Source organism: Scyliorhinus torazame, chromosome 1 (genome assembly GCF_047496885.1).
Source record: "Scyliorhinus torazame isolate Kashiwa2021f chromosome 1, sScyTor2.1, whole genome shotgun sequence".
Lineage (NCBI taxonomy): Eukaryota > Metazoa > Chordata > Chondrichthyes > Carcharhiniformes > Scyliorhinidae > Scyliorhinus > Scyliorhinus torazame.
This window is the reverse complement of record NC_092707.1, coordinates 11,405,271-11,433,212: the sequence shown is the minus strand read 5'-3', so window position 1 is coordinate 11,433,212 and position 27,942 is coordinate 11,405,271. Positions and strand designations below refer to the sequence as shown.

Below are 27,942 nucleotides of genomic sequence, written 5' to 3'. Positions count from 1 at the left end.
AAGTGTTTCACAGTCAACAAAGTACTTTTGAAATGTTGCAACGTCAGAAACACAGCAGCAAATTTGTGCACAGCAAGCTCCCACAAACAGCAATGAGTTAATGACCAGATAATCTGTTTTTGTGATGTTGGTTGAGGGATAAATATTGACCAGGACACTGGGGAGATCCCAAACTGTTCTTCAAACAGCGTCGAGGAATCTTTTACATCCAACGGATGGGGCCAATGGGGCTCAACTTGATCTCTCACCTAGAGAGACTGCAACTCTGACAGTGCAGCACTCCTTCAGTATTGCACTTGGAGGACCAGCCCATATCTAAGTGACCAACTGACCATACTTTTCAGGACTGTCTTACAATTTGGCCTCTGATCCCGGTCCCAGGTCAGGAGTTCCCGGGACATATTTTGTCCTGGATTTCTTTTGTCCCTCGTTCCTACTGCATTGTTTCTGGGCGTGGATCAGGCACTCGGCAAGATTGATGGATGGCGCCTGTTTGAGGTAGTCCTGCGGTTTTTGAGTAGCAGGGATACAGCCGCCAACATCGCAATTGGAGTGGGCCGCACCACTGTGGGTCCCCCCACTCCCCCACCCCCAACCCCCCACGTCCTCGGCACCCGCTCTTAAGATCTCATTGGCAATACAGCCAAGAAAGCACAACAGCGCCTATACTTCCTCAGGAAACAAAGGAAATTCGGCATGTCCACATTAACTCTTACCAACTTTTACAGATGCATCACAGAAAGCATCCTATCGGGCTGCATCACAGCCTGGTATGGCAACTGCTCGGCCCAAGCCCGCAAGAAACTTCAGAGAGTCGTGAACACAGCCCAGTCCATCACCATTGACTCCATCTACACCTCCCGCTGCCTGGGGAAAGCGAGCAGCATGGCAACGACCCCTCCCACCGGGTTATTCTCTCTTCCAACTTCTTCCATCAGGCAGGAGATTAACAGGTTCAAAACAGCGTCTTCCCCGCTGTTACCAGACCCCTGAATGACCCTCTAATGGACTGAGCTGATCTCTCCACACATCTTCTCTACTGAGTAGCACTACACTCCGTGTGCTTCACCCGATGTCTACGTATTTACATTGTGTATTTATCATATGTTCTATGTTTTTCGTGTACGGAACGATCTGCCTGGACTGTACGCAGAACGACACTTTTCACTGTACCTCAGTGCGCGTGACAATAAATCTAATACTTATTGAGAAAAATTCATAATGGGTCAATTATCTCTTGCAAGTGCTTAACCTTGTTTTACCTAAGTACTGATTCTGCTCATTTGTCAGCTTGTTGATTCACTGCAGGTTTAATCTCGATTCAGACACTCCAGGATATTCCCGATGTCTTTTGTTGCAGTGCAGTTGAAGGCTGAAATAAAGCAGAACACAATAAGATTAAATTTGAACAATACAAAAGCCTCCGACCACAATCTGAATATTTCAATGTGCAATCCTTGGAGTGCACAAAGAAAAATCAAATCACAACATCAGATCTCCCCTCTAAAGGATTCAAACGCATCATGAATTTTCCAGATGTTCACAACAAATGCAAGTTTGTTATTTGCAGCCAACAGGAGCGCCCACGAGTCTCAGTATGAGGTGATTAGCAATTCAATACAGAGACGAGACCTGAGGAACAATGAATGGAATCCTCCCTCACCACCGCTCTTGTGCTGCAACATCAAACAGAACTGAGGGAGGCTATTCCAGACTGTGTTATCTCTCTGAAAAGAGTTATTCCATCTGTCTGTCTGTGGGGATGTGCAAAGTCCAAAGATGTGCAGCTTAGGTGGATTGGCCATGCTAAATTGCCCTTAGTGTCCAAAAAAAAGGTTTGGTGGGGTTACTGGGTTATGGAGGTAGGGTGGAGGGGTGGGCTTAAATAGGGTGCTCTTTCCTTGGGCTAGTGCAGGTTAGATGGCCGAATGGCCTCCTTCTGCATTGTAAATTCTATGATTCCATGATTCGATATCCCCCCCACTCTACCATTACTACCAAGCCAGCCAGGGGATCAATCCTGGTTAAATGAAGAGTGCCAGGAGAGCGTGCCAGGAGCAACATCAAGTGTACCGAAAAATGAGGTGTCAACCTGGTGAGGCTACAAAGAACAAAGAACAAAGAAATGTACAGCACAGGAACAGGCCCTTCGGCCCTCCAAGCCCGTGCCGACCATACTGCCCGACTAAACTACAATCTTCTACACTTCCTGGGTCCGTATCCTTCTATTCCCATCCTATTCATATATTTGTCAAGATGCCCCTTAAATGTCCCTATCGTCCCTGCTTCCACTACCTCCTCCGGTAGTGAGTTCCAGGCACCCACTACCCTCTGCGTAAAAAACTTGCCTCGTACATCTACTCTAAACCTTGCCCCTCTCACCTTAAACCTATGCCCCCTAGTAATTGACCCCTCTACCCTGGGGAAAAGCCTCTGACTATCCACTCTGTCTATGCCCCTCATAATTTTGTATACCTCTATCAGGTCGCCCCTCAACCTCCTTCGTTCCAGTGAGAACAAACCAAGTTTATTCAATCGCTCCTCATAGCTTATGCCCTCCATACCAGGCAACATTCTGGTAAATGTCTTCTGCACCCTCTCTAAAGCCTCCACATCCTTCTGGTAGTGTGGCGACCAGAATTGAACACGATACTCCAAGTGTGGCCTAACTAAGGTTCTATACAGCTGCAACATGACTTGCCAATTCTTATACTCAATGCCCCGGCCAATGAAGGCAAGCATGCCGTATGCCTTCTTGACTACCTTCTCCACCTGTGTTAAGGGGCTCTGCAGGGGGGTTTGAGAAAAGATGGGGGATGTTTGTGACCGTGTTCGAGGAGCTGTTCGTCGCAGGGGGTGGGGGGGGGGGGGGGGGGGAGTGGGGGGGGGGGGGTGAAAAAGGGGAAAAATCTGTACAGGCTCTATAGTTGATTGTTGGGAAGTATGTTTCTCGGGGTGTCTATTTGCTGTAACCTGTTTTGATACATGCTTGTAATAAAGTACATTAAACAAAAAGACACCCGAGACTGGAATTGAACCCGTGTCCCTGGAGCTGCAGTGCTAACCACTGTGCCACTGTGCTGCCCTCATTCTCCCTGAATGGCTGGCAGTCTGCATACTAATCCTGGCGGTGTTGGTCAGGAAATTCTCGGATTTTGACCTGACAACAGAGGACAAACACGGGAGAATAATGCACAGGAAAAGACCATGTGGAATATCACCATTCCTGAATCCTGGAGCACTGTGACCGGACACTCACTATCCCTCATATCCCCCACAGCCAAATAAATCCGTAAAAACTAGTATCCAAGTCAGGATGGTTTCGGGAAAACAATTAGGGATTAGAGGATGCTCGACATGGAAGGATGATAAACGGAGATACCAAGGATTCAAGTAGTAATTCGCTAGAAGCGCAAGGCGTAATGAAAATGCTAAACACAATAGATATTTAATTGGATTCATAACCCTTGACCAATCCCTCTATTCCCATCCTATTCATGTATTTGTCAAGATGCCCCTTAAATGTCACTATCGTCCCTGCTTCCACCACCTCCTCTGGCAGTGAGTTCCAGGCACCCACTACCCTCTGTGTAAAAAACTTGCCTCGTACATCTACTCTAAACCTTGCCCTTCGCACCTTAAACCTCTGCCCCCTAGTAATTGACCCCTCTACCCTGGGAAAAAGCCTCTGACTATCCACATTGTCTATGCTCCTCATAATTTTGTAGACCTTTATCAGGTCGCCCCTCAACCTCTGTCGTTCCAGTGAGAACAAACCGAGTTCACCCAGGTTCCTTAGACAGCATCTTCCAAACACACAACCACAACCATCTAGTAGGACAATGCAGCAGATACCTGGGAACCCCACCACCTAAGTCACTCACCATCCTCACTGTCCTAGAACTCCCTCCCTAACAGCGCTGTGGGTGTACCTACACATCAGGGACTGCAGCGGGTTCAAGAAGTCAGCTCACCACCACCTTCTGAAGGACAATTAGGTATGGGCAATAAATGCTGGCCTAACCAGCGACGCCCACATCCCGGAAGTGAATTTTAAAAAAGATTTCAGGCAGTGTTTTCCAGGAAGTCTTATGTAAATAAAAAGATGTGTCCCAGAAAGAGTTGGGTCGAATAGGGGAATCAACCCTGATTCCAAGCCAAGGTTTTTCAGAGCAAGACCCGGCCCTTACACCTTACACCAAAAAGTAGAAGCCGAATTTAAATGCCTGGAAGAAATGGGAATTTTCAGTCTCGTGAGGTTTACTGGACGGGCGGCCCCCATTGTCCCTGTGCTAAAACCTGACTGCTCCATTAGAATATGCGGGGATTACAAGTTTATGATAAACCAGGCAGTCCAAGTAGACAAATATCGAATTCCACGAATTGAAGACCTTTATGTGGAGTTGGCGGGGGGCTTCACGCACGCCAAACTCGATCTCAGTCACGTCTATTTGCAACTCGAGCTGGATAAAGACTCCTGAAAGTTTGCGACAGTTAGCACGCATAAAGGCCTCTTTAATATACCCTTTGGCATCTCTGCACGAGACACAGTATATAACCTGGTCTTTAAATATGCTATTGAGGGGGGGGAGGGGGCGGAAGGTAGGGATGTGATAGCATGGCCCCTTTAAGGGCCGAACCCTCACAATCCACGTGACTGAAGTGGAGCCTATCACACGGGAGCATGCAAACCTCGACCAATGGGGACAAAGCACGAGGGCCTGGGAGCTGGGTCCTGACCAGAGCGGACCCTGGGGTCAGAGCGTGAGGACGTGTTTAGTGACTCTGTGTCTGTGTATAGTTTACCTTCACTTGTTACCAATAAACCCTTGTTCAGTTATACTGGGAGCCTCCCTAGTTGGCATTGCCTCGAGCTGCCAGAGGTTAGGTTTGTATCCACTGGAGTTTAAAGCAGTCAGAGGCTATTCGATCGAAACCTTTAAGATCCTGAGGCCTGTTGACAGGGTGGATGTGGAGAGGATGCTACCTCTTGTGGGAGAATCTAGAACGGGGGGTCAATGTTAAAAAATAAGGGGTTTCTCATTTAAGACAGAGATGGGGAGAAATCTTTTCTTCTAGAAAGTTCTGAGTTCTCCCTCAAAGGGCAAGGGAAGCAGGGTCTTTGAATATTTTTTAGGAAGAGCTGGATAGATTCTTGATTAACGAGGGGTGTGAAAGGTTATCGGGGGGGAGGGGGTCGCCTGGAATGTGGGGTTGCGGTCACAATGAGATCAGCCACGATCTTATTGAATAGCAGAGCAGACTCGAGGGGCCGAGTGGTCTCATCCTGTTCCTAATCAGTATGTTTGTATTTCTTTTTCTCATCAGTTCCACACTTGGCACTGTTGTTACGCGGCTCGTTGTTTATGTACGTATGGATATGAGCAGGATTCACGGTCCTTGAAACGGAGTCTCCCGATTCAGGAGATTGTCTGACTCAAAAGATTTCTGTCTCGGGAGTGAAAATCCGGCCCGGGGAGAGAGCGGGAGAGAGAGCGAGAAAGAGAGACAGGGACAGAGAGAAAATAAAATAGGAATTGTGAGGAGATGGGCAGATAGAGACAGGCAGCGTGAAAGAGAGATAGAGACCGCGAGATGAAAATGAAAAGCTAGCTGTTGTAACACAGACAGCAACAGGAAAGGGAATAGAACCAGAGGGACAGAAAGAGAAAAAAGATAGAGAGACAGGTGGTGATCGGGCACTGTACTGTGCAAAGTATCTAAACTGAACTGTAATCATTGTGTTGATGTATATATCTGGTGTATTATTCATAAATAGAAAAGCATTCTGTACAGGGGATTGGGCTGTTAATCCAGAGATTGTGTTTGGCTGAGAGAGGCAATTTAACAATATTGTTGTGGACATGACAATAAAAGCAGTGACCCTTGCCTCATTCCAACATAATGAGGTAACAATGGAAACAATGCAGAATATCAGGCGATTGAGATTGAAGAGTAATGTCATCTCGCTCACGAGCAAGGGTGCCAATGTGGAGGGAGAAACAGAGTTTTCTTTTATAAATTTAGAGTACCCAATTCATTTTTTCCAATTAAGGAGCAATTTACCGTGGCCAATCCACCTACCCTGCACATTTTTGGGTTGTGGGGGCGAAACCCACGCAAACACGGGGAGAATGTGCAAACTCCACACGGACAGTGACCCAGGGCCGGGATCGAAGTTGGGACCTCGGCGCTGTGAGGCAGCAGTGCTAACCATTGCGCCACCGTGCTGCCCTGAGAGAAACAGAGTTAACGTTTCAGATCGGTCACCTAGGTGCTGAAATTTGTTTGCTCTTTATGTGTGCGCCTCTCATAGAATCATAGAATTTACAGTGCAGAAGGAGGCCATTCGGCCCATCGAGTCTCTCTCATGGCTAATCAGGCCATTTTTACATTTTCAATAATATTATGCGCAGAATCACAATGAACGTGTTGCTGATCTAAATTAAGACGACTTTCGCCCTCCTCCACGGCACAGAGGTGGTGGAGTCAGAGTCATTAGGGACATTTAAGCGACTCTTGGACAGGCACATGGACAGCAGTAAATTGAAGGGGTGGAGGTTAGGTTGATCTTAGATTAGGATAAATGGTCGGCACAACATTGTGGGCTGAAGGGTCTGTACTGTGCTGGACTGTTCTATGTTCTAACCCCCAAATCAGCCATGAATGGGGGAGCAGGTTTGACGGGCCAAATGGTCTGCTCCTGCTCCTGCTCCCCGTGTTTGTATTTTCTTCAAGGCAGAGTTTAGAAGCTGAGGAAACCTAAAATTGACCCATCAAAGCTGATTGCCGGGCTATTGACGGTTCGGGCCAATGTAGAACAGTAAACTATTCAAACAATTTTTAAAAACACTCAAAATCCTGCAGTTAAATTCTACATTCTCTTCTCCAGTTGAAATGAATTGGAAATACAAGTTGGTCGATATCTGCGTACAGCTGTTATGAGTGTGTAATGAGTGTGTAATGAGTGTGTTATGAGTGTGTAATGAGTGTGTAATGAGTGTGTAATGAGTGTGTTATGAGTGTGTTATGAGTGTGTAATGAGTGTGTTATGAGTGTGTAGTGAGTGTGTAATGAGTGTGTAATGAGTGTGTAATGAGTGTGTTATGAGTGTGTTATGAGCATGTAATGAGTGTGTAATGAGTGTGTAATGAGCGTGTAATGAGTGTGTAATGAGTGTGTTATGAGTGTGTAATGAGTGTGTTATGAGTGTGTAAGGAGTGTGTAATGAGTGTGTTATGAGTGTGTTATGAGTGTGTAATGAGTGTGTTATGAGTGTGTTATGAGTGTGTAATGAGTGTGTTATGAGTGTGTTATGAGTGTGTTATGAGTGTGTTATGAGTGTGTAATGAGCGTGTAATGAGCGTGTTATGAGTGTGTTATGAGTGTGTAATGAGTGTGTTATGAGTGTGTTATGAGTGTGTAATGAGTGTGTAATGAGTGTGTAATGAGTGTGTTATGAGTGTGTTATGAGTGTGTAATGAGTGTGTTATGAGTGTGTTATGAGTGTGTAATGAGTGTGTAATGAGTGTGTAATGAGTGTGTAATGAGTGTGTAATGGAGATTGCAGTGGCAGGAAATAAATCAATGGTGCAAAAGCTGCAGCAAGATCCTGATATCGAGCTCTGATCTTATCTTTCGCTCCCTGGTTTATTGTCATCATCGTCACTTCCCCTTGGCAATCCTTTGGTAGCGAGTCCGCTAGAAATCGCTAGATATTGCTGTGATCATTTCCCACGTTTTGCTCACATTACAGCAGCCTCCACACAGAAGCTGACAGCACAGGAAGTATTCAGACCGTCTGCCAGCCTTTCGAAAAGGCTGTCCAGTCAGCCCTAACACCTCTTCCCGTTCCCCGTAATCCCTGTAAATGTTTTCCCTTCAAATATCTACCCAATGCTCTTTTGAAAGTTTTGCTAATAATAATTTTAAATAATCTTTATTGTCACAAGTAGGCTTACACTAACGCTGCAATGAAGTTTCTGTGAAAAGCCCCTAGTCGCCACATTCCGGCGCCTGTTCGGGTACACGGAGGGAGAATTCAGAATGTCCAAATTACCCAACAAGCACGTCTTTCGGGACTGTGGGAGGAAACCGGAGCACCCGGAGGAAACCCACGCAGACACGGGGAGAACGTGCAGACTCCGCACAGACAGCGACCCAAGCCGGGAATCGAACCCGGCTCTGTCAGCAAGATTGCCGTCCCCAATCTTAAATGCGACACCCAGATCCTGACCATTCCACTTCATCAGCATCAAAGTTCAGAAAGCAACCAATCGCGTCATTCTCCCCAAACCTTTTTGCAGCCGGCTTTTACCGATGCCGGCTGCGAGCGGCCTTCAAAAGGGCTGCGGGCATATGAAAAAAATGCGGCCGCACTGCGCATGCGCATCGATGAGCAGGCACCCATGCGCCATGCGGCCGCATTTTTTTTGTCTGGTCGCAGCCTTTTTGAAGGCCGCTCGCAGCCGCCATTGTTAAACGCCGGCTGCTGCGACTGTTACGCGCTGATGTGCGCAATCGGGAGCACCACGACGGACCGCCCCGCGACCCTCCCGATACCCGCCCGCGACCCATCCACGGGTCACATGCGCGACGTTGAAAACGCCTAGTCTAGACCCTGGTACTTTTCGTCAATTATCTCCAATCGGTTTCCTTTGGTTAAAAATCCTCTTTCCACTGGAATGGGCTGCTGCCTATTCCTCTGATCCATCAACATCCTTCATAATTAGGGGCAGCACGGCGGTGCATTGCTGCCTCGCGGCGCCGAGGGCCCAGGTTCGATCCCGGCCCTGGGTCACTGGGCGTGTGGAGTTTGCACGTTCCCCCCGTGTCTGTGTGGGTCTCACCCCCACAACCCAAAAAAATGTGTAGGGTAGGTGGGTTGGCCACGCTAAGTTGCCCCTTAAGTGGAAAAATTAAAATGAAATGAAAAAATAAATAATTCTGAACAATGTGATTAAAGCTCCGCTTAACCATCCTTGTTCTAATCAGAATAATCTCAGCTTCTCCAGTTTCCCCACCTGATCGACGTTCTTCATCCCTGATTCCATTCTAAAGAGCCTCCTCCGCACCCTCCCCGGGTCTTCAGGTACCCCCTGAAGTGTGGCGCACAGGGTTGGATGCAATGCTCCAGCTGACGGCCAACTAAATGGAAAGTTTATCGGAACTTCCTCGCTTTTCGCCTCTTTTATTAAAATATTCTATTTGTGATTTTTAGTCCCCTTATCAGTTATGTACATACGCCCCCACATCTCTCTGCAGTCGAGAATAAAATAACATCCGTCGATCGCACCTTTCCCAGTCTCACGTCTTCCTCTAGTGATTTGCAGCAAATGACTTGCAGTCACATTCATTTCCGGGGGAATCACAGTAACCCTTGATCCCACCACCAGGTCTCACCCCTAGCAATGAGATCGGTCATCAGATAAATATTGGCTCATTGCAAAAATAACGATGGGATCCGGCCTGTCCCGCCGGCGGGATCTTACTATCCCATCGAAGGCAGCCCCCTGCAACGGGTTATCCGGCAGCAGGACAGGCGAACAACGCGAAACACCGTCGACATTGGCGGACCCGAAATATCTCGCCGCAGGTCAATGGCGGGACCCCCGCACTGCCGGGAAACACTGGGTGTGGAAAATCCCGCCCGAAATGTCCATTTAAGAGGGTCGATAGGACATCTGGCCGCAGGGCAGCATATCTGACCCCGCAGCATGTCCACTGTGTTTCACTGGGGCCCTTGCTGCAGATCAGGTGCTCAGGTGTCTGAATTGGGTCTTGGACCCACAAATGATCTGCCTCAGAGGTGAGCATGTTACCCACCGTACCTGTCAAAATATTGTCCATTCCCAGAAAGCAATCGAAATACTGGCCCTTCCGAGAGACCTCCAGGACTAGAGACCGCCCGCTGGACAAATGAAAACAGTTGAACTCAGTGCGGGACGTGTCATTGTTGGCGAGTTTTCAGGAACAGAAATGACATGTCGGTAAAACAATAAATACAATAACCTGGTGCCATCCATCACAATTTCGAGGGAGACTTTTGGTACATGACAGAAAATAAATGGTTATTTTGAGTATGAGTAGGAGGCAATGTACGAATCATGCTGAACTTGAGAGTTTCTCGAATCGATTCAACTATTGCCTGGCCCCAACCAGTGAAACTAATTTTCTTCACTCGCCACTGAGAACGTAGTGCATTGGGACCTGCATTGTCCTTTTGCCCACTTGCCGCTATCATGTACCAGCAGCGGGAGTCTCCTTTATTTGGTCATGGGATGTGGGCATCACTGTCAAGGTCAGCATTTCTTGCCCATCCCAATGTGCCCCTGAAATCCTGCACAGGGCAGTGGGGTCAACCACATTGCTGTGGGTCTGGAGTCACGTGTAGGCCAGACCAGGTGAGGATGACAGATTTCCTTCCCTAAAGGACATTAGTGAACCAGGTCGGATTTTCCAACAATCAGACAATGGTTTCACGGTCATTACCAGACTTTTAATTCCAGATTTTCATTGAATTCAAATTTCACCATCTGCATGGTGGGATTTGAACCTGGGGCCCCAGAGCATTACTCTGGGTCTCTGGTTCACTCGTCCAGCGACAATACCACTACACTACCTCCTGCCCTGTATTTCACCATTGTCTCCCCCTCAGTCTGCTAGGATCAATAACAAAGAAGGATCCATGTTTGCCACCTCATGTATTCCTAATCCTGAACACCTCTGGATGAATATATAACTGTTCTGCTTCATGAGCTTAGCAGAGTGGCTGACGTCCATCCGCAGTCTCAGGAAGGAGCTGCGCCTCCTGTTGCCGACGGTCTAAGTCCCAAAGGGGGCTGAAATACTATTGCTTGCAGTGTTGGTCAATTTGAAATAGAGCATGATGGGCTTTGAAGCCAGTGACCTGTGACTCAGAGAGCCAAGGCTGAACCTGCAGGTCACAAAGACTCAGACCGTGGAGTCAGTGCTCCTCTGGGTCAGGAGGAACCCGGGACTACAGGATTTCCCAACCACAGCTCCCCCAGCCCGTCCACTAAACCTTCTCGAGTCAAGAGCGCTAATAATGATTCACTTTGAAGTTAGCAACACTGGGTGGTTATTTCCGATAAGACGCAGTTTCCTGACCCTCCAAGGGATCAATACCAACAGGAAGCAGCAGGATCGTGTAATCTGTGCCTGGGGATACCATAAACTGCTGAGTCGCCGTGGAGTTGCTGATGGCTGCTTGACGTGGAGGGTGGGTCTTTCAGCTGTGTTTGGGCAGATTCATCACCATTGGAAGAATTGAACACAGGTACTACAGTCTTGTCTGGTAAGAGCAGCGGCAGTACCCATCATCCTCTGGGGCTGAATCTCTAAGCTACTGTCACAAAAACATGACAATTGTCACAATACAAAATGGGAACTGCCGTAGACCATTCTGCCCCTTGAGCCTGTTCTCCATCATTCAATAAGCCCCCATTCTTTCCCTATTCCACCCAATGTCCTTGGCAACCAAAATTTATTGACCACTGTTCTGAATAGATTGAACAACTGGGCATGCAGACCCCTTCGAGGCAGGGGATTCCAAGATACGCAACCCTCTGAGTGAAGACATTTCACCTCGACTCACTCCCAAGTGTCCAACTGATCTGATCTGTATCTCAATGGAATTGAGGTCAGCCATGATTTAACTGGGGCAGGACAGGTTTGAGAAGCCGAACGGCCTCCTCCTGATCCTTGTGTGCCTTCCTACGACCTTACTTCCATTGTGTAAATCTAATGCCCCTCTGTGAATTAGGATGTGGTGTAAAATGTGGGGGTGGGGAGTGGGGGAATGATTGACTGTCACCTGACTTCCTCTTACTGATGAAGTCCAATTTTTACCTCCAGTTAAAGATCCACAATGATCAATAATTTCATATTGTCACATAACCGGACCAGACCCCAATTTATATTCGGAAACCAGACAAGACCCCAATAATGCTTCAATTTGCAGAACTGTGAGGAAAGTATACGTCTCTCCAGTAGTGATTCCACTGACAACTAGGGATCTTTAATATTAAAACAAACTTCATTATTAACACAGGAGTAACCGCATCAGCATCACAGACATTAGCTTTTCAATTAACAGTTAAACAATTCTGAAAATAAAAGGAAACACTTTAATTACTAACTTACACCTTCTCTATCTCCGATTAAGCCAAGCCCGTCACAGGTCAAAAGCCACTTATAAATAAAGTTCGCAAACACTTGCGCAAATACTTGCTGTACTATTGTTTAAAGATTTCCTGGAAAGACTACTTGGAGAGAAAGAGAGAGCGAGACCCTTGCAGTAACAGCCTGCAGATCCTTTTTGTCAAACTAAAAGTCCTAACAGCCAATTCTGAATGCTGCAGAACTAGCTCCTCCCATTCATTACATCATCTCTGTCCCACTCAGATCCCATGACCTGTTTACCTATGTCTAAACACAATGTCTCAAATTATCTACTCTCCGGGGAATCTCCAGCAATCATAACCAAGTTCCATTCGCCGTCTCTCTGTAAACAAGTAAATGATTTAGATTAATAATGATCTCACTTTTATGACACCTTAATTACAGCCTCAGCAGGCACACAGATTGTTACTTTAGCGTAGGTTCTTTAATAATATTACTGCAACAGATATAAAATACAATATATATATAGAACAATTTTCCCCATTCATCACAATACTAGCAAGCAAGATTTTCCTATTTGTGAAAAGTATTGATGCAGAGTTCACACTCTAGAAGTACAGCCGACCTAAAGCAGAGATTCTGCTTGTGGATGGGACAAATTAGCGGCAAATAAAACCTCATTGCGAATAATCTTCACATAAGCATTCATCTTAATATTTAAGTTATTCAGAGAATAAAGTTAATCACAATTGCTTTTTGCTTATATTGAGCAGTCAGGTCCCAAGTCAGAAATAAGGACCCGATGTGCACAATATTTGTCAACTGAAATCTCTGGCTTGCAAGCCCCACAATTCCTCGAGACACTCAAACTTTGAATTGGTAATATACGGAGTAATTGAACTGGCAAAGCACTCACTGCTTTGCAAAGAAATGGAAAGCAGTTGAAAGGGAAGATAACTATTTCTGTCTCGTAGCATCTGGCGATATTGCCAGCCTCTTGCTGTTAAATTTGTGCTTCCAAATACATTTATTCAATCTGTGCATTTTCAAGGAATACATGTTTCCAGAATGTAAATCGCTAACAGTAAACATCTTGGGCGCTTGGGCACGGTACACTCAGATTCCTAAAGCAGGTGCTGATGCAGTTTTAATGGTACAACAAGGTTTGGCTGCTGGTCCGTGACAGAGCTCTGCACCAAAGCACTTCATCTCCCGACACATGGACCTTCATCAAATCCCAGTGAAAAGACAAAGGGTCTCCCCGTAAAACAGTCATCCGCAATCGCAGGGGAAATGCGCTCAGATTCTTAATCCAGACTTACTGAGCTGTATCCATGAAGCAAAGATCAGCAATTACTTGTTCACAAAGAGATGCCGAATGGGACTTGGTTATGATTGTTGGAGATTCCCTGGAGCGTAGATAATTTGAGATGTTGCGTTTAGACCTCGGTAAACAGTTCATGGGATCTGAGTGGGACAGAGATGATGTAATTAATGGGAGGATCCAGAGCTGCAGCACGCAGTTTTAGCTGGTGGACTTTTAGTTTAACAAAAACAGAAGGATCTGCAAGATCTCTCTCTCGCTCTCCCCCTGGTGCTATTCCACCAGGGAAGAAGAGTAAGGGGTGATCTCTTTGAGGAGTTTAAGGCGATTAAAGGCTTCTGTTAGGGTAGATCGAGAGAAATGGCTCCCTCTGGTAATGGAGTCCAGAATGAGGGAACAAAACGTTAAAGTTAGAGCCCGGCCTTTCAGGGGCGATGTCAGGGAGCGCATCTTCACACAAAGTAGAGTAGAAATCCAGAACCCTTTCTCTGACAAAGCTGTGGAGGCTGGGGGCTCAATTAAAAATTTCAAAACTGTGTCATGGGAATGTGCCTTTAAAAAATGTGTGCCTTATCAAATGGCTTCAGTGATGTCATTGTGTGGGGGGAGCTGGGCTGTGGCTTTGGGGTTTACTTTCGCTTTGAGCTGGGAGCTGGCTGTGGCTCTGAGTTTTACTTTCGGTTTACACTGTTGGAAGCTGGATTCAGACAAAAGAAGGTTTCTCTTGTCTCTCTCTCTATATGTTAAAAGGTGCGCAGATCACTTGATAATTTAAAAGTGATACCTGTTTTCTGTAAAGAATTAAACCTACTGTTTTGTTAAAAGGGATGTGGATACGGCGATGTGGACACGGCGATGTGGATACGGCGATGTGGACACGGTGATGTGGACACGGCAATATGGGCACAGCGATGTGGACACAGCGATGTGGGTACGGCGATGTGGACACGGCGATGTGGATACGGCGATGTGGACACGGTGATGTGGATACGGCGATGTGGACATAGCGATGTGGACACAGCGATGTGAATACGGCGATGTGGACATGGCGATGTGGATACGGCGATGTGGACACAGCGATGTGGGTACGGCGATGTGGAAATGGCGATGTGGATACGGCGATGTGGACATGGTGATGTGGGTACGGCGATGTGGGTACAGCGATGTGAACATGGTGATGTAGGCACGGCGATGTGGGCACGGTGATGTGGACACGGCGATGTGGGCACGGTGATGTGGGCACGGCGATGTGGGTACAGCGATGTGGGTACGGCGATGTGGACACGGTGATGTGGACACGACGATGTGGACACGGCAATGTGGACACGGTGATGTGGACACGGCGATGTGGGCACGGCGATGTGGACATGGTGATGTGGATACGGCGATGTGGACACGGCAATGTGGACATGGCGATGTGGACACGGCGATGTGGGCACGGCGATGTGGGTACAGCGATGTGGGTACGGCGATGTGGACACGGCAATGTGGACATGGCGATGTGGACACGGTGATGTGGGTACGGCGATGTGGGCACGGCGATGTGGACACGGCGATGTGGGTACGGCGATGTGAACACGGCAATGTGGACACGGCGATGTGGACACGGCGATGTGGACACGGCGATGTGGGTACGGCGATGTGGGCACGGCGATGTGGACACGGCGATGTGGGCACGGCGATGTGGACACGGCGATGTGGGCACGGCGATGTGGACATGGTGATGTGGGTACGGCGATGTGGACACGGCAATGTGGACATGGCGATGTGGACACGGCGATGTGGGCACGGCGATGTGGGTACAGCGATGTGGGTACGGCGATGTGGACACGGCAATGTGGACATGGCGATGTGGACACAGTGATGTGGGTACGGCGATGTGGGCACGGCGATGTGGACACGGCGATGTGGGCACGGCGATGTGGACACGGCGATGTGGGTACGGCGATGTGGGCACGGCGATGTGGACACGGCGATGTGGGTACGGCGATGTGGATACGGCGATGTGGGCACGGCGATGTGGATACGGCGATGTGGACACGGCAAAGTGGACATGGCGATGTGGACACGGCGATGTGGGCACGGCGATGTGGGTACAGCGATGTGGGTACGGCGATGTGGACACGGCAATGTGGACATGGCGATGTGGACACGGCGATGTGGACACGGCGATGTGGATACGGCGATGTGGGCACGGCGATATGGATACGGCGATGTGGACACGGCGATATGGACACGGCGATGTGGATACGGCGATGTGGACACGGCGATGTGGATACGGCGATGTGGATACGGCGATGTGGATACGGCGATGTGGACACGGCGATGTGGACACGGCGATGTGGGCACGGCGATGTGGGTACAGCGATGTGGGTACGGCGATGTGGACACGGCAATGTGGACATGGCGATGTGGACACGGCGATGTGGACACGGCGATGTGGATAGGGCGATGTGGGCACGGCGATATGGATACGGCGATGTGGACACGGCGATATGGACACGGCGATGTGGATACGGCGATGTGGACACGGCGATGTGGATACGGCGATGTGGATACGGCGATGTGGATACGGCGATGTGGACACGGCGATATGGACACGGCGATGTGGATACGGCGATGTGGATACGGCGATGTGGGCACGGCAATGTGGATACGGCGATATAGACACGGCGATGTGGATACGGCGATGTGGACACGGCGATATGGACACGGCGATGTGGATACGGCGATGTGGACACGCCGATATGGACACGGCGATGTGGATACGGCGATATGGACACGGCGATATGGACACGGCGATGTGGACACGGCGATGTGGACACGGCGATGTGGATACGGCAATGTGGATACGGCGATGTGGATACGGCGATGTGGATACGGCGATGTGGATACGGCGATGTGGACACGGCGATGTGGATACGCCGATGTGGGCACGGCGATGTGGATACGGCGATGTGGACACGGCGATGTGGATACGGCGATGTGGATACGGCGATATGGACACGGCGATGTGGATACGGCGATGTGGACATGGTGACGTGGAGACGGCGATGTGGACATGGTGATGTGGATACGGCGATGTGGATACGGCGATGTGGATACGGCGATGTGGACATGGTGACGTGGATACGGCGATGTGGATACGGCGATGTGGGCACGGCGATGTGGGCACGGCGATATGGATACGGCGATGTGGACACGGCGATATGGACACGGCGATGTGGATACGGCGATGTGGACACGGCGATGTGGATACGGCGATGTGGATACGGCGATGTGGATACGGCGATGTGGACACGGCGATATGGACACGGCGATGTGGATACGGCGATGTGGATACGGCGATGTGGGCACGGCAATGTGGATACGGCGATATAGACACGGCGATGTGGATACGGCGATGTGGACACGGCGATATGGACACGGCGATGTGGATACGGCGATGTGGACACGGCGATATGGACACGGCGATGTGGATACGGCGATATGGACACGGCGATATGGACACGGCGATGTGGACACGGCGATATGGACACAGCGATGTGGATACAGCGATATGGACACGGCGATGTGGATACGGCGATATAGACACGGCGATGTGGGCACGGCGATGTGGATACGGCGATGTGGATACGGCGATGTGGATACGGCGATGTGGATACGGCGATATAGACACGGCGATATGGACACGGCGATATGGACACAGCGATGTTAGTACAGCGATATGGACACGGCGATGTGGATACGGCGATATAGACACGGCGATGTGGGCTTGGCAATGTGGATACGGCGATGTGGATACAGCGATGTGGATACGGCGATGTGGACACGGCGATATAGACACGGCGATGTGGACACGGCGATATGGAAACAGCGATGTGGATACAGCAATGTGGGCACGGCGATGTGGATACGGTGATATAGACACGGCGATGTGGATACGGCGATGTGGACACGGCGATATAGACACGGCGATATGGACACAGCGATGTGGATACAGCGATATGGACACGGCGATGTGGATACGGCGATATAGACACGGCGATGTGGGCACGGCAATATGGATACGGCAATGTGGATACGGCGATGTGGATACGGCGATGTGGACACGGCGATATAGACACGGCGATGTGGACACGGCGATATGGACACAGCGATGTGGATACAGCGATGTGGGCACGGCGATGTGGATACGGCGATGTGGGCACGGCGATGTGGACACGGCGATGTGGACACGGCGATGTGGGCACGGCGATTTGGATACGGTGATATAGACACGGCGATGTGGATACGGCGATACGGACACGGCGATGTGGATACGGCGATGTAGGCACGGCGATGTGGATACGGCGATGTGGACACGGCGATATGGACACGGCGATGTGGATACGGCGATGTGGATACGGCGATATAGACACGGCGATGTGGATACGGCGATGTGGATACGGCGATGTGGGCATGGCGATGTGGGTACAGCGATGTGGATACGGCGATGTGGATACGGCGATGTGGATACGGCGATGTTGGCACGGCGATGTGGGCACGGCGATGTGGATACGGCGATATGGACACGGCGATATGGACACGGTGATGTGGATACGGCGATGTGGATACGGCGATATGGACACGGCGATGTGGATACGGCGATGTGGATACGGCGATGTGGGCATGGCGATGTGGACACGGCGATATGGATACGGCGATGTGGATACGGCGATGTGGGCACGGCGATGTGGATACGACAATGTGGGTATGGCGATATGGACACGGCGATGTGGATACGGCGATGTGGGCACGGCGATGTGGATACGGCGATATGGACATGGCGATGTGGATACGACAATGTGGGTATGGCGATATGGACACGGCGATGTGGATACGGCGATGTGGGCACGGCGATGTGGATACGGCGATGTGGGCACGGCGATGTGGATACGGCAATATGGATATGGCGATATGGACATGGCGATGTGGGCACGTCGATGTGGACATGGCGATATGGACGCGGCGATGTGGATACGGCGATGTGGATACGGTGATGTGGATACGGCGATGTGGACACGGCGATGTGGGCACGGTGATGTGGATACGGCGATGTGGATACGGCGATGTGGGCACGTCGATGTGGGTACGGTTATTTGGACACGGCGATGTGGATACGGCGATGTGGATACGGCGATGTGGGCACGGCAATGTGGATACGGCGATATAGACACGGCGATGTGGATACGGCGATGTGGACACGGCGATATGGACACGGCGATGTGGATACGGCGATGTGGACACGGCGATATGGACACGGCGATGTGGATACGGCGATATGGACACGGCGATATGGACACGGCGATGTGGACACGGCGATATGGACACAGCGATGTGGATACAGCGATATGGACACGGCGATGTGGATACGGCGATATAGACACGGCGATGTGGGCACGGCAATGTGGATACGGCGATGTGGATACGGCGATGTGGATACGGCGATGTGGACACGGCGATGTGGATACGCCGATGTGGGCACGGCGATGTGGATACGGCGATGTGGACACGGCGATGTGGATACGGCGATGTGGATACGGCGATATGGACACGGCGATGTGGATACGGCGATGTGGACATGGTGACGTGGAGACGGCGATGTGGACATGGTGATGTGGATACGGCGATGTGGATACGGCGATGTGGATACGGCGATGTGGACATGGTGACGTGGATACGGCGATGTGGATACGGCGATGTGGGCACGGCGATGTGGGCACGGCGATATGGATACGGCGATGTGGACACGGCGATATGGACACGGCGATGTGGATACGGCGATGTGGACACGGCGATGTGGATACGGCGATGTGGATACGGCGATGTGGATACGGCGATGTGGACACGGCGATATGGACACGGCGATGTGGATACGGCGATGTGGATACGGCGATGTGGGCACGGCAATGTGGATACGGCGATATAGACACGGCGATGTGGATACGGCGATGTGGACACGGCGATATGGACACGGCGATGTGGATACGGCGATGTGGACACGGCGATATGGACACGGCGATGTGGATACGGCGATATGGACACGGCGATATGGACACGGCGATGTGGACACGGCGATATGGACACAGCGATGTGGATACAGCGATATGGACACGGCGATGTGGATACGGCGATATAGACACGGCGATGTGGGCACGGCAATGTGGATACGGCGATGTGGATACGGCGATGTGGATACGGCGATGTGGATACGGCGATATAGACACGGCGATATGGACACGGCGATATGGACACAGCGATGTTAGTACAGCGATATGGACACGGCGATGTGGATACGGCGATATAGACACGGCGATGTGGGCTTGGCAATGTGGATACGGCGATGTGGATACAGCGATGTGGATACGGCGATGTGGACACGGCGATATAGACACGGCGATGTGGACACGGCGATATGGAAACAGCGATGTGGATACAGCAATGTGGGCACGGCGATGTGGATACGGTGATATAGACACGGCGATGTGGATACGGCGATGTGGACACGGCGATATAGACACGGCGATATGGACACAGCGATGTGGATACAGCGATATGGACACGGCGATGTGGATACGGCGATATAGACACGGCGATGTGGGCACGGCAATATGGATACGGCAATGTGGATACGGCGATGTGGATACGGCGATGTGGACACGGCGATATAGACACGGCGATGTGGACACGGCGATATGGACACAGCGATGTGGATACAGCGATGTGGGCACGGCGATGTGGATACGGCGATGTGGGCACGGCGATGTGGACACGGCGATGTGGACACGGCGATGTGGGCACGGCGATTTGGATACGGTGATATAGACACGGCGATGTGGATACGGCGATACGGACACGGCGATGTGGATACGGCGATGTAGGCACGGCGATGTGGATACGGCGATGTGGACACGGCGATATGGACACGGCGATGTGGATACGGCGATGTGGATACGGCGATATAGACACGGCGATGTGGATACGGCGATGTGGATACGGCGATGTGGGCATGGCGATGTGGGTACAGCGATGTGGATACGGCGATGTGGATACGGCGATGTGGATACGGCGATGTTGGCACGGCGATGTGGGCACGGCGATGTGGATACGGCGATATGGACACGGCGATATGGACACGGTGATGTGGATACGGCGATGTGGATACGGCGATATGGACACGGCGATGTGGATACGGCGATGTGGATACGGCGATGTGGGCATGGCGATGTGGACACGGCGATGTGGATACGGCGATGTGGATACGGCGATGTGGGCACGGCGATGTGGATACGACAATGTGGGTATGGCGATATGGACACGGCGATGTGGATACGGCGATGTGGGCACGGCGATGTGGATACGGCGATATGGACATGGCGATGTGGATACGACAATGTGGGTATGGCGATATGGACACGGCGATGTGGATACGGCGATGTGGGCACGGCGATGTGGATACGGCGATGTGGGCACGGCGATGTGGATACGGCAATATGGATATGGCGATATGGACATGGCGATGTGGGCACGTCGATGTGGACATGGCGATATGGACGCGGCGATGTGGATACGGCGATGTGGATACGGTGATGTGGATACGGCGATGTGGACACGGCGATGTGGGCACGGTGATGTGGATACGGCGATGTGGATACGGCGATGTGGGCACGTCGATGTGGGTACGGTTATTTGGACACGGCGATGTGGATACGGCGATGTGGATACGGCGATGTGGGCAAGGCAATGTGGATACGGCGATATAGACACGGCGATGTGGATACGGCGATGTGGACACGGCGATATGGACACGGCGATGTGGATACGGCGATGTGGACACGGCGATATGGACACGGCGATGTGGATACGGCGATATGGACACGGCGATATGGACACGGCGATGTGGACACGGCGATATGGACACAGCGATGTGGATACAGCGATATGGACACGGCGATGTGGATACGGCGATATAGACACGGCGATGTGGGCACGGCAATGTGGATACGGCGATGTGGATACGGCGATGTGGATACGGCGATGTGGATACGGCGATATAGACACGGCGATATGGACACGGCGATATGGACACAGCGATGTTAGTACAGCGATATGGACACGGCGATGTGGATACGGCGATATAGACACGGCGATGTGGGCTTGGCAATGTGGATACGGCGATGTGGATACAGCGATGTGGATACGGCGATGTGGACACGGCGATATAGACACGGCGATGTGGACACGGCGATATGGAAACAGCGATGTGGATACAGCAATGTGGGCACGGCGATGTGGATACGGTGATATAGACACGGCGATGTGGATACGGCGATGTGGACACGGCGATATAGACACGGCGATATGGACACAGCGATGTGGATACAGCGATATGGACACGGCGATGTGGATACGGCGATATAGACACGGCGATGTGGGCACGGCAATATGGATACGGCAATGTGGATACGGCGATGTGGATACGGCGATGTGGACACGGCGATATAGACACGGCGATGTGGACACGGCGATATGGACACAGCGATGTGGATACAGCGATGTGGGCACGGCGATGTGGATACGGCGATGTGGGCACGGCGATGTGGACACGGCGATGTGGACACGGCGATGTGGGCACGGCGATTTGGATACGGTGATATAGACACGGCGATGTGGATACGGCGATACGGACACGGCGATGTGGATACGGCGATGTAGGCACGGCGATGTGGATACGGCGATGTGGACACGGCGATATGGACAAGGCGATGTGGATACGGCGATGTGGATACGGCGATATAGACACGGCGATGTGGATACGGCGATGTGGATACGGCGATGTGGGCATGGCGATGTGGGTACAGCGATGTGGATACGGCGATGTGGATACGGCGATGTGGATACGGCGATGTTGGCACGGCGATGTGGGCACGGCGATGTGGATACGGCGATATGGACACGGCGATATGGACACGGTGATGTGGATACGGCGATGTGGATACGGCGATATGGACACGGCGATGTGGATACGGCGATGTGGATACGGCGATGTGGGCATGGCGATGTGGACACGGCGATGTGGATACGGCGATGTGGATACGGCGATGTGGGCACGGCGATGTGGATACGACAATGTGGGTATGGCGATATGGACACGGCGATGTGGATACGGCGATGTGGGCACGGCGATGTGGATACGGCGATATGGACATGGCGATGTGGATACGACAATGTGGGTATGGCGATATGGACACGGCGATGTGGATACGGCGATGTGGGCACGGCGATGTGGATACGGCGATGTGGGCACGGCGATGTGGATACGGCAATATGGATATGGCGATATGGACATGGCGATGTGGGCACGTCGATGTGGACATGGCGATATGGACGCGGCGATGTGGATACGGCGATGTGGATACGGTGATGTGGATACGGCGATGTGGACACGGCGATGTGGGCACGGTGATGTGGATACGGCGATGTGGATACGGCGATGTGGGCACGTCGATGTGGGTACGGTTATTTGGACACGGCGATGTGGGCACGGCGATGTGGGCACGGCGATGTGGACACGGCGATGTGGATACGGCGATGTGGGCACGGCGATGTGGATACGGCGATGTGGACACGGCGATATGGACACGGCGATGTGGGCACGGTGATGTGAATACGGCGATGTGGACACGGCGATGTGGGCACGGCGATGTGGACACGGCGATGTGGACACGGCGATGTGGATACGGCGATGTGGGCACGGCGATGTGGGTACGGTTATTTGGACACGGCGATGTGGGCACGGCGATGTGGGTACAGCGATGTGGATACGGCGATGTGGGCACGGCGATGTGGATACGGCGATGTGGGCACGGCGATGTGGATACGGCGATGTGGACACGGCGATATGGACACGGCGATGTGGGCACGGTGATGTGAATACGGCGATGTGGGCACGGCAATGTGGGCACGGTGATGTGGGCACGGCAATGTGGGTACGGCGATGTGGATACGGCGATATGGACACGGCGATATGGACACGGCAATGTGGGTACGGCGATGTGGATACGCCGATGTGGGCACGGCGATGTGGACACGGCAATGTGGGCACGGCGATGTGGATACGGCGATGTGGATACGGTGATGTGGAAACGGCGATGTGGATACGGCGATGTGGGCACGGCGATGTGGGCACGGCAATGTGGGCACGGCGATGTGGACACGGCGATGTGGATACGGCGATGTGGACACGGCGATGTGGATACGCCGATGTGGGCACGGCGATGTGGATACGGCAATGTGGACACGGCGATGTGGATACGGCGATGTGGATACGGCGATATGGACATGGCAATGTGGATACGGCGATGTGGATACGGCGATATGGACATGGCAATGTGGATACGGCGATGTGGATACGGCGATGTGGATACGGCGATATCGACACGGCGATGTGGATACGGCGATGTGGATACGGCGATGTGGATATGGACACGGCGATGTGGATACGGCGATGTGGACATGGTGATGTGGATACGGCGATGTGGATACGGCGACGTGGATACGGCGATGTGGACATGGTGACGTGGATACGGCGATGTGGATACGGCGATGTGGGCACGGCGATGTGGGCACGGCGATGTGGGCACGGCGATGTGGATACGGCGATGTGGACACGGCGATATGGATACGGCGATGTGGACACGGCGATGTGGATACGGCGATGTGGACACGGCGATGTGGATACGGCGATGTGGATACGGCGATGTGGACACGGCGATATGGACACGGCGATGTGGATACGGCGATGTGGATACGGCGATATAGACACGGCGATGTGGATACGGCGATGTGGATACGGCGATGTGGGCATGGCGATGTGGGTACAGCGATGTGGATACGGCGATGTGGATACGGCAATGTGGATACGGCAATGTGGATACGGCGATGTGGATACGGCGATGTGGACACGGCGATATAGACACGGCGATGTGGACACGGCGATATGGACACAGCGATGTGGATACAGCGATGTGGGCACGGCGATGTGGATACAGCGATGTGGGCACGGCGATGTGGACACGGCGATGTGGACACGGCGATGTGGGCACGGCGATTTGGATACGGTGATATAGACACGGCGATGTGGATACGGCGATGTGGACACGGCGATGTGGATACGGCGATGTAGGCACGGCGATGTGGACACGGCGATGTGGACACGGCGATATGGACACGGCGATGTGGATACGGCGATGTGGATACGGCGATATAGACACGGCGATGTGGATACGGCGATGTGGATACGGCGATGTGGGCATGGCGATGTGGGTACAGCGCTGTGGATACGGCGATGTGGATACGGCGATATGGACACGGCGATGTGGATACGGCGATGTGGGCACGGCGATGTGGATACAGCGATATGGACATGGCGATGTGGATACGACAATGTGGGTATGGCGATATGGACACGGCGATGTGGATACGGCGATGTGGGCACGGCGATGTGGATACGGCGATGTGGGCACGGCGATGTGGATACGGCGATATGGATATGGCGATATGGACATGGCGATGTGGGCACGTCGATGTGGACATGGCGATATGGACGCGGCGATGTGGATACGGCGATGTGGATACGGTGATGTGGATACGGCGATATGGACACGGCGATGTGGGCACGGTGATGTGGATACGGCGATGTGGATACGGCGATGTGGGCACGGCGATGTGGATACGGCGATGTGGACACGGCGATGTGGGCACGGCGATGTGGACACGGCGATGAGGACACGGCGATGTGGATACGGCGATGTGGGCACGGCGATGTGGGTACGGTTATTTGGACACGGCGATGTGGGCACGGCGATGTGGGTACAGCGATGTGGATACGGCGATGTGGGCACGGCGATGTGGATACGGCGATGTGGGCACGGCGATGTGGATACGGCGATGTGGACACGGCGATATGGACACGGCGATGTGGGCACGGTGATGTGAATACGGCGATGTGGGCACGGCAATGTGGGCACGGTGATGTGGGCACGGCAATGTGGGTACGGCGATGTGGATACGCCGATGTGGGCACGGCGATGTGGACACGGCAATGTGGGCACGGCGATGTGGATACGGCGATGTGGATACGGCGATGTGGATACGGCGATGTGGATACGGCGATGTGGGCACGGCGATGTGGGCACGGCAATGTGGGCACGGCGATGTGGATACGGCGATGTGGACACGGCGATGTGGATACGGCGATGTGGACACGGCGATGTGGATACGCCGATGTGGGCACGGCGATGTGGATACGGCAATGTGGACACGGCGATGTGGATACGGCGATGTGGATACGGCGATATGGACATGGCGATGTGGATACGGCGATGTGGATACGGCGATGTGGATACGGCGATATCGACATGGCGATGTGGATACGGCGATGTGGATACGGCGATGTGGATACGGCGATATGGACACGGCGATGTGGATACGGCGATGTGGATACGGCGATATGGACATGGCGATGTGGATACGGCGATGTGGATACGGCGATATCGACATGGCGATGTGGATACGGCGATGTGGATACGGCGATGTGGATACGGCGATATGGACACGGCGATGTGGATACGGCGATGTGGACATGGTGATGTGGATACGGCGATGTGGATACGGCGACGTGGATACGGCGATGTGGACATGGTGACGTGGATACGGCGATGTGGATACGGCGATGTGGGCACGGCGATGTGGGCACGGCGATGTGGATACGGCGATGTGGACACGGCGATATGGATACGGCGATGTGGACACGGCGATGTGGATACGGCGATGTGGACACGGCGATGTGGATACGGCGATGTGGATACGGCGATGTGGACACGGCGATATGGACACGGCGATGTGGATACGGCGATGTGGATACGGCGATATAGACACGGCGATGTGGATACGGCGATGTGGACACGGCAATGTGGGCACGGCGATGTGGATACGGCGATGTGGATACGGCGATGTGGATACGGCGATGTGGATTTGGCGATGTAGGCACGGCGATGTGGATTTGGCGATGTAGGCACCGCGATGTGGACACGGCGATGTGGATACGGCAATGTGGATACGGCGATGTGGATACGGCGATGTGGATACAGCGATGTGGGCACGGCAATGTGGGCACGGCGATGTGGGCACGGCAATGTGGATACGACAATGTGGGTATGGCGATATGGACACGGCGATATGGACACAGCGATGTGGATACAGCGATATGGACACGGCGATGTGGATACGGCGATATAGACACGGCGATGTGGGCACGGCAATGTGGATACGGCGATGTGGATACGGCGATGTGGATACGGCGATATAGACACGGCGATATGGACACGTCGATATGGACACAGCGATGTGGATACAGCGATATGGACACGGCGATGTGGATACGGCGATATAGACACGGCGATGTGGGCTTGGCAATGTGGATACGGCGATGTGGATACGGCGATGTGGATACGGCGATGTGGACACGGCGATATAGACACGGCGATGTGGACACGGCGATATGGACACAGCGATGTGGATACAGCAAGGTGGGCACGGCGATGTGGATACGGTGATATAGACACGGCGATGTGGATACGGCGATGTGGACACGGCGATATAGACACGGCGATATGGACACAGCGATGTGGATACAGCGATATGGACACGGCGATGTGGATACGGCGATATAGACACGGCGATGTGGGCACGGCAATATGGATACGGCAATGTGGATACGGCGATGTGGATACGGCGATGTGGACACGGCGATATAGACACGGCGATGTGGACACGGCGATATGGACACAGCGATGTGGATACAGCGATGTGGGCACGGCGATGTGGATACAGCGATGTGGGCACGGCGATGTGGACACGGCGATGTGGACACGGCGATGTGGGCACGGCGATTTGGATACGGTGATATAGACACGGCGATGTGGATACGGCGATGTGGACACGGCGATGTGGATACGGCGATGTAGGCACGGCGATGTGGATACGGCGATGTGGACACGGCGATATGGACACGGCGATGTGGATACGGCGATGTGGATACGGCGATATAGACACGGCGATGTGGATACGGCGATGTGGATACGGCGATATGGGCATGGCGATGTGGGTACAGCGATGTGGATACGGCGATGTGGATACGGCGATGTGGATACGGCGATGTGGGCACGGCGATGTGGGCACGGCGATGTGGATACGGCGATATGGACACGGCGATATGGACACGGCGATGTGGATACGGCGATGTGGATACGGCGATATTGACACGGCGATGTGGATACGGCGATGTGGATACGGCGATGTGGGCATGGCGATGTGGACACGGCGATGTGGATACGGCGATGTGGATACGGCGATGTGGGCACGGCGATGTG

General features: G+C 52.3%; 1 long non-coding RNA gene across 1 annotated transcript in view; it reads right to left on the bottom strand.

The window, feature by feature from the left end:
* LOC140429295 (uncharacterized) overlaps positions 1–27,942 on the bottom strand; it is a 177,890-nt gene that overhangs the window by 82,910 nt on the left and 67,038 nt on the right. The window contains exon 2 of the long non-coding RNA XR_011949026.1: positions 1,263–1,372. This is a non-coding gene — a long non-coding RNA (uncharacterized lncRNA). The remainder of the gene's footprint in view (positions 1–1,262; positions 1,373–27,942) is intronic.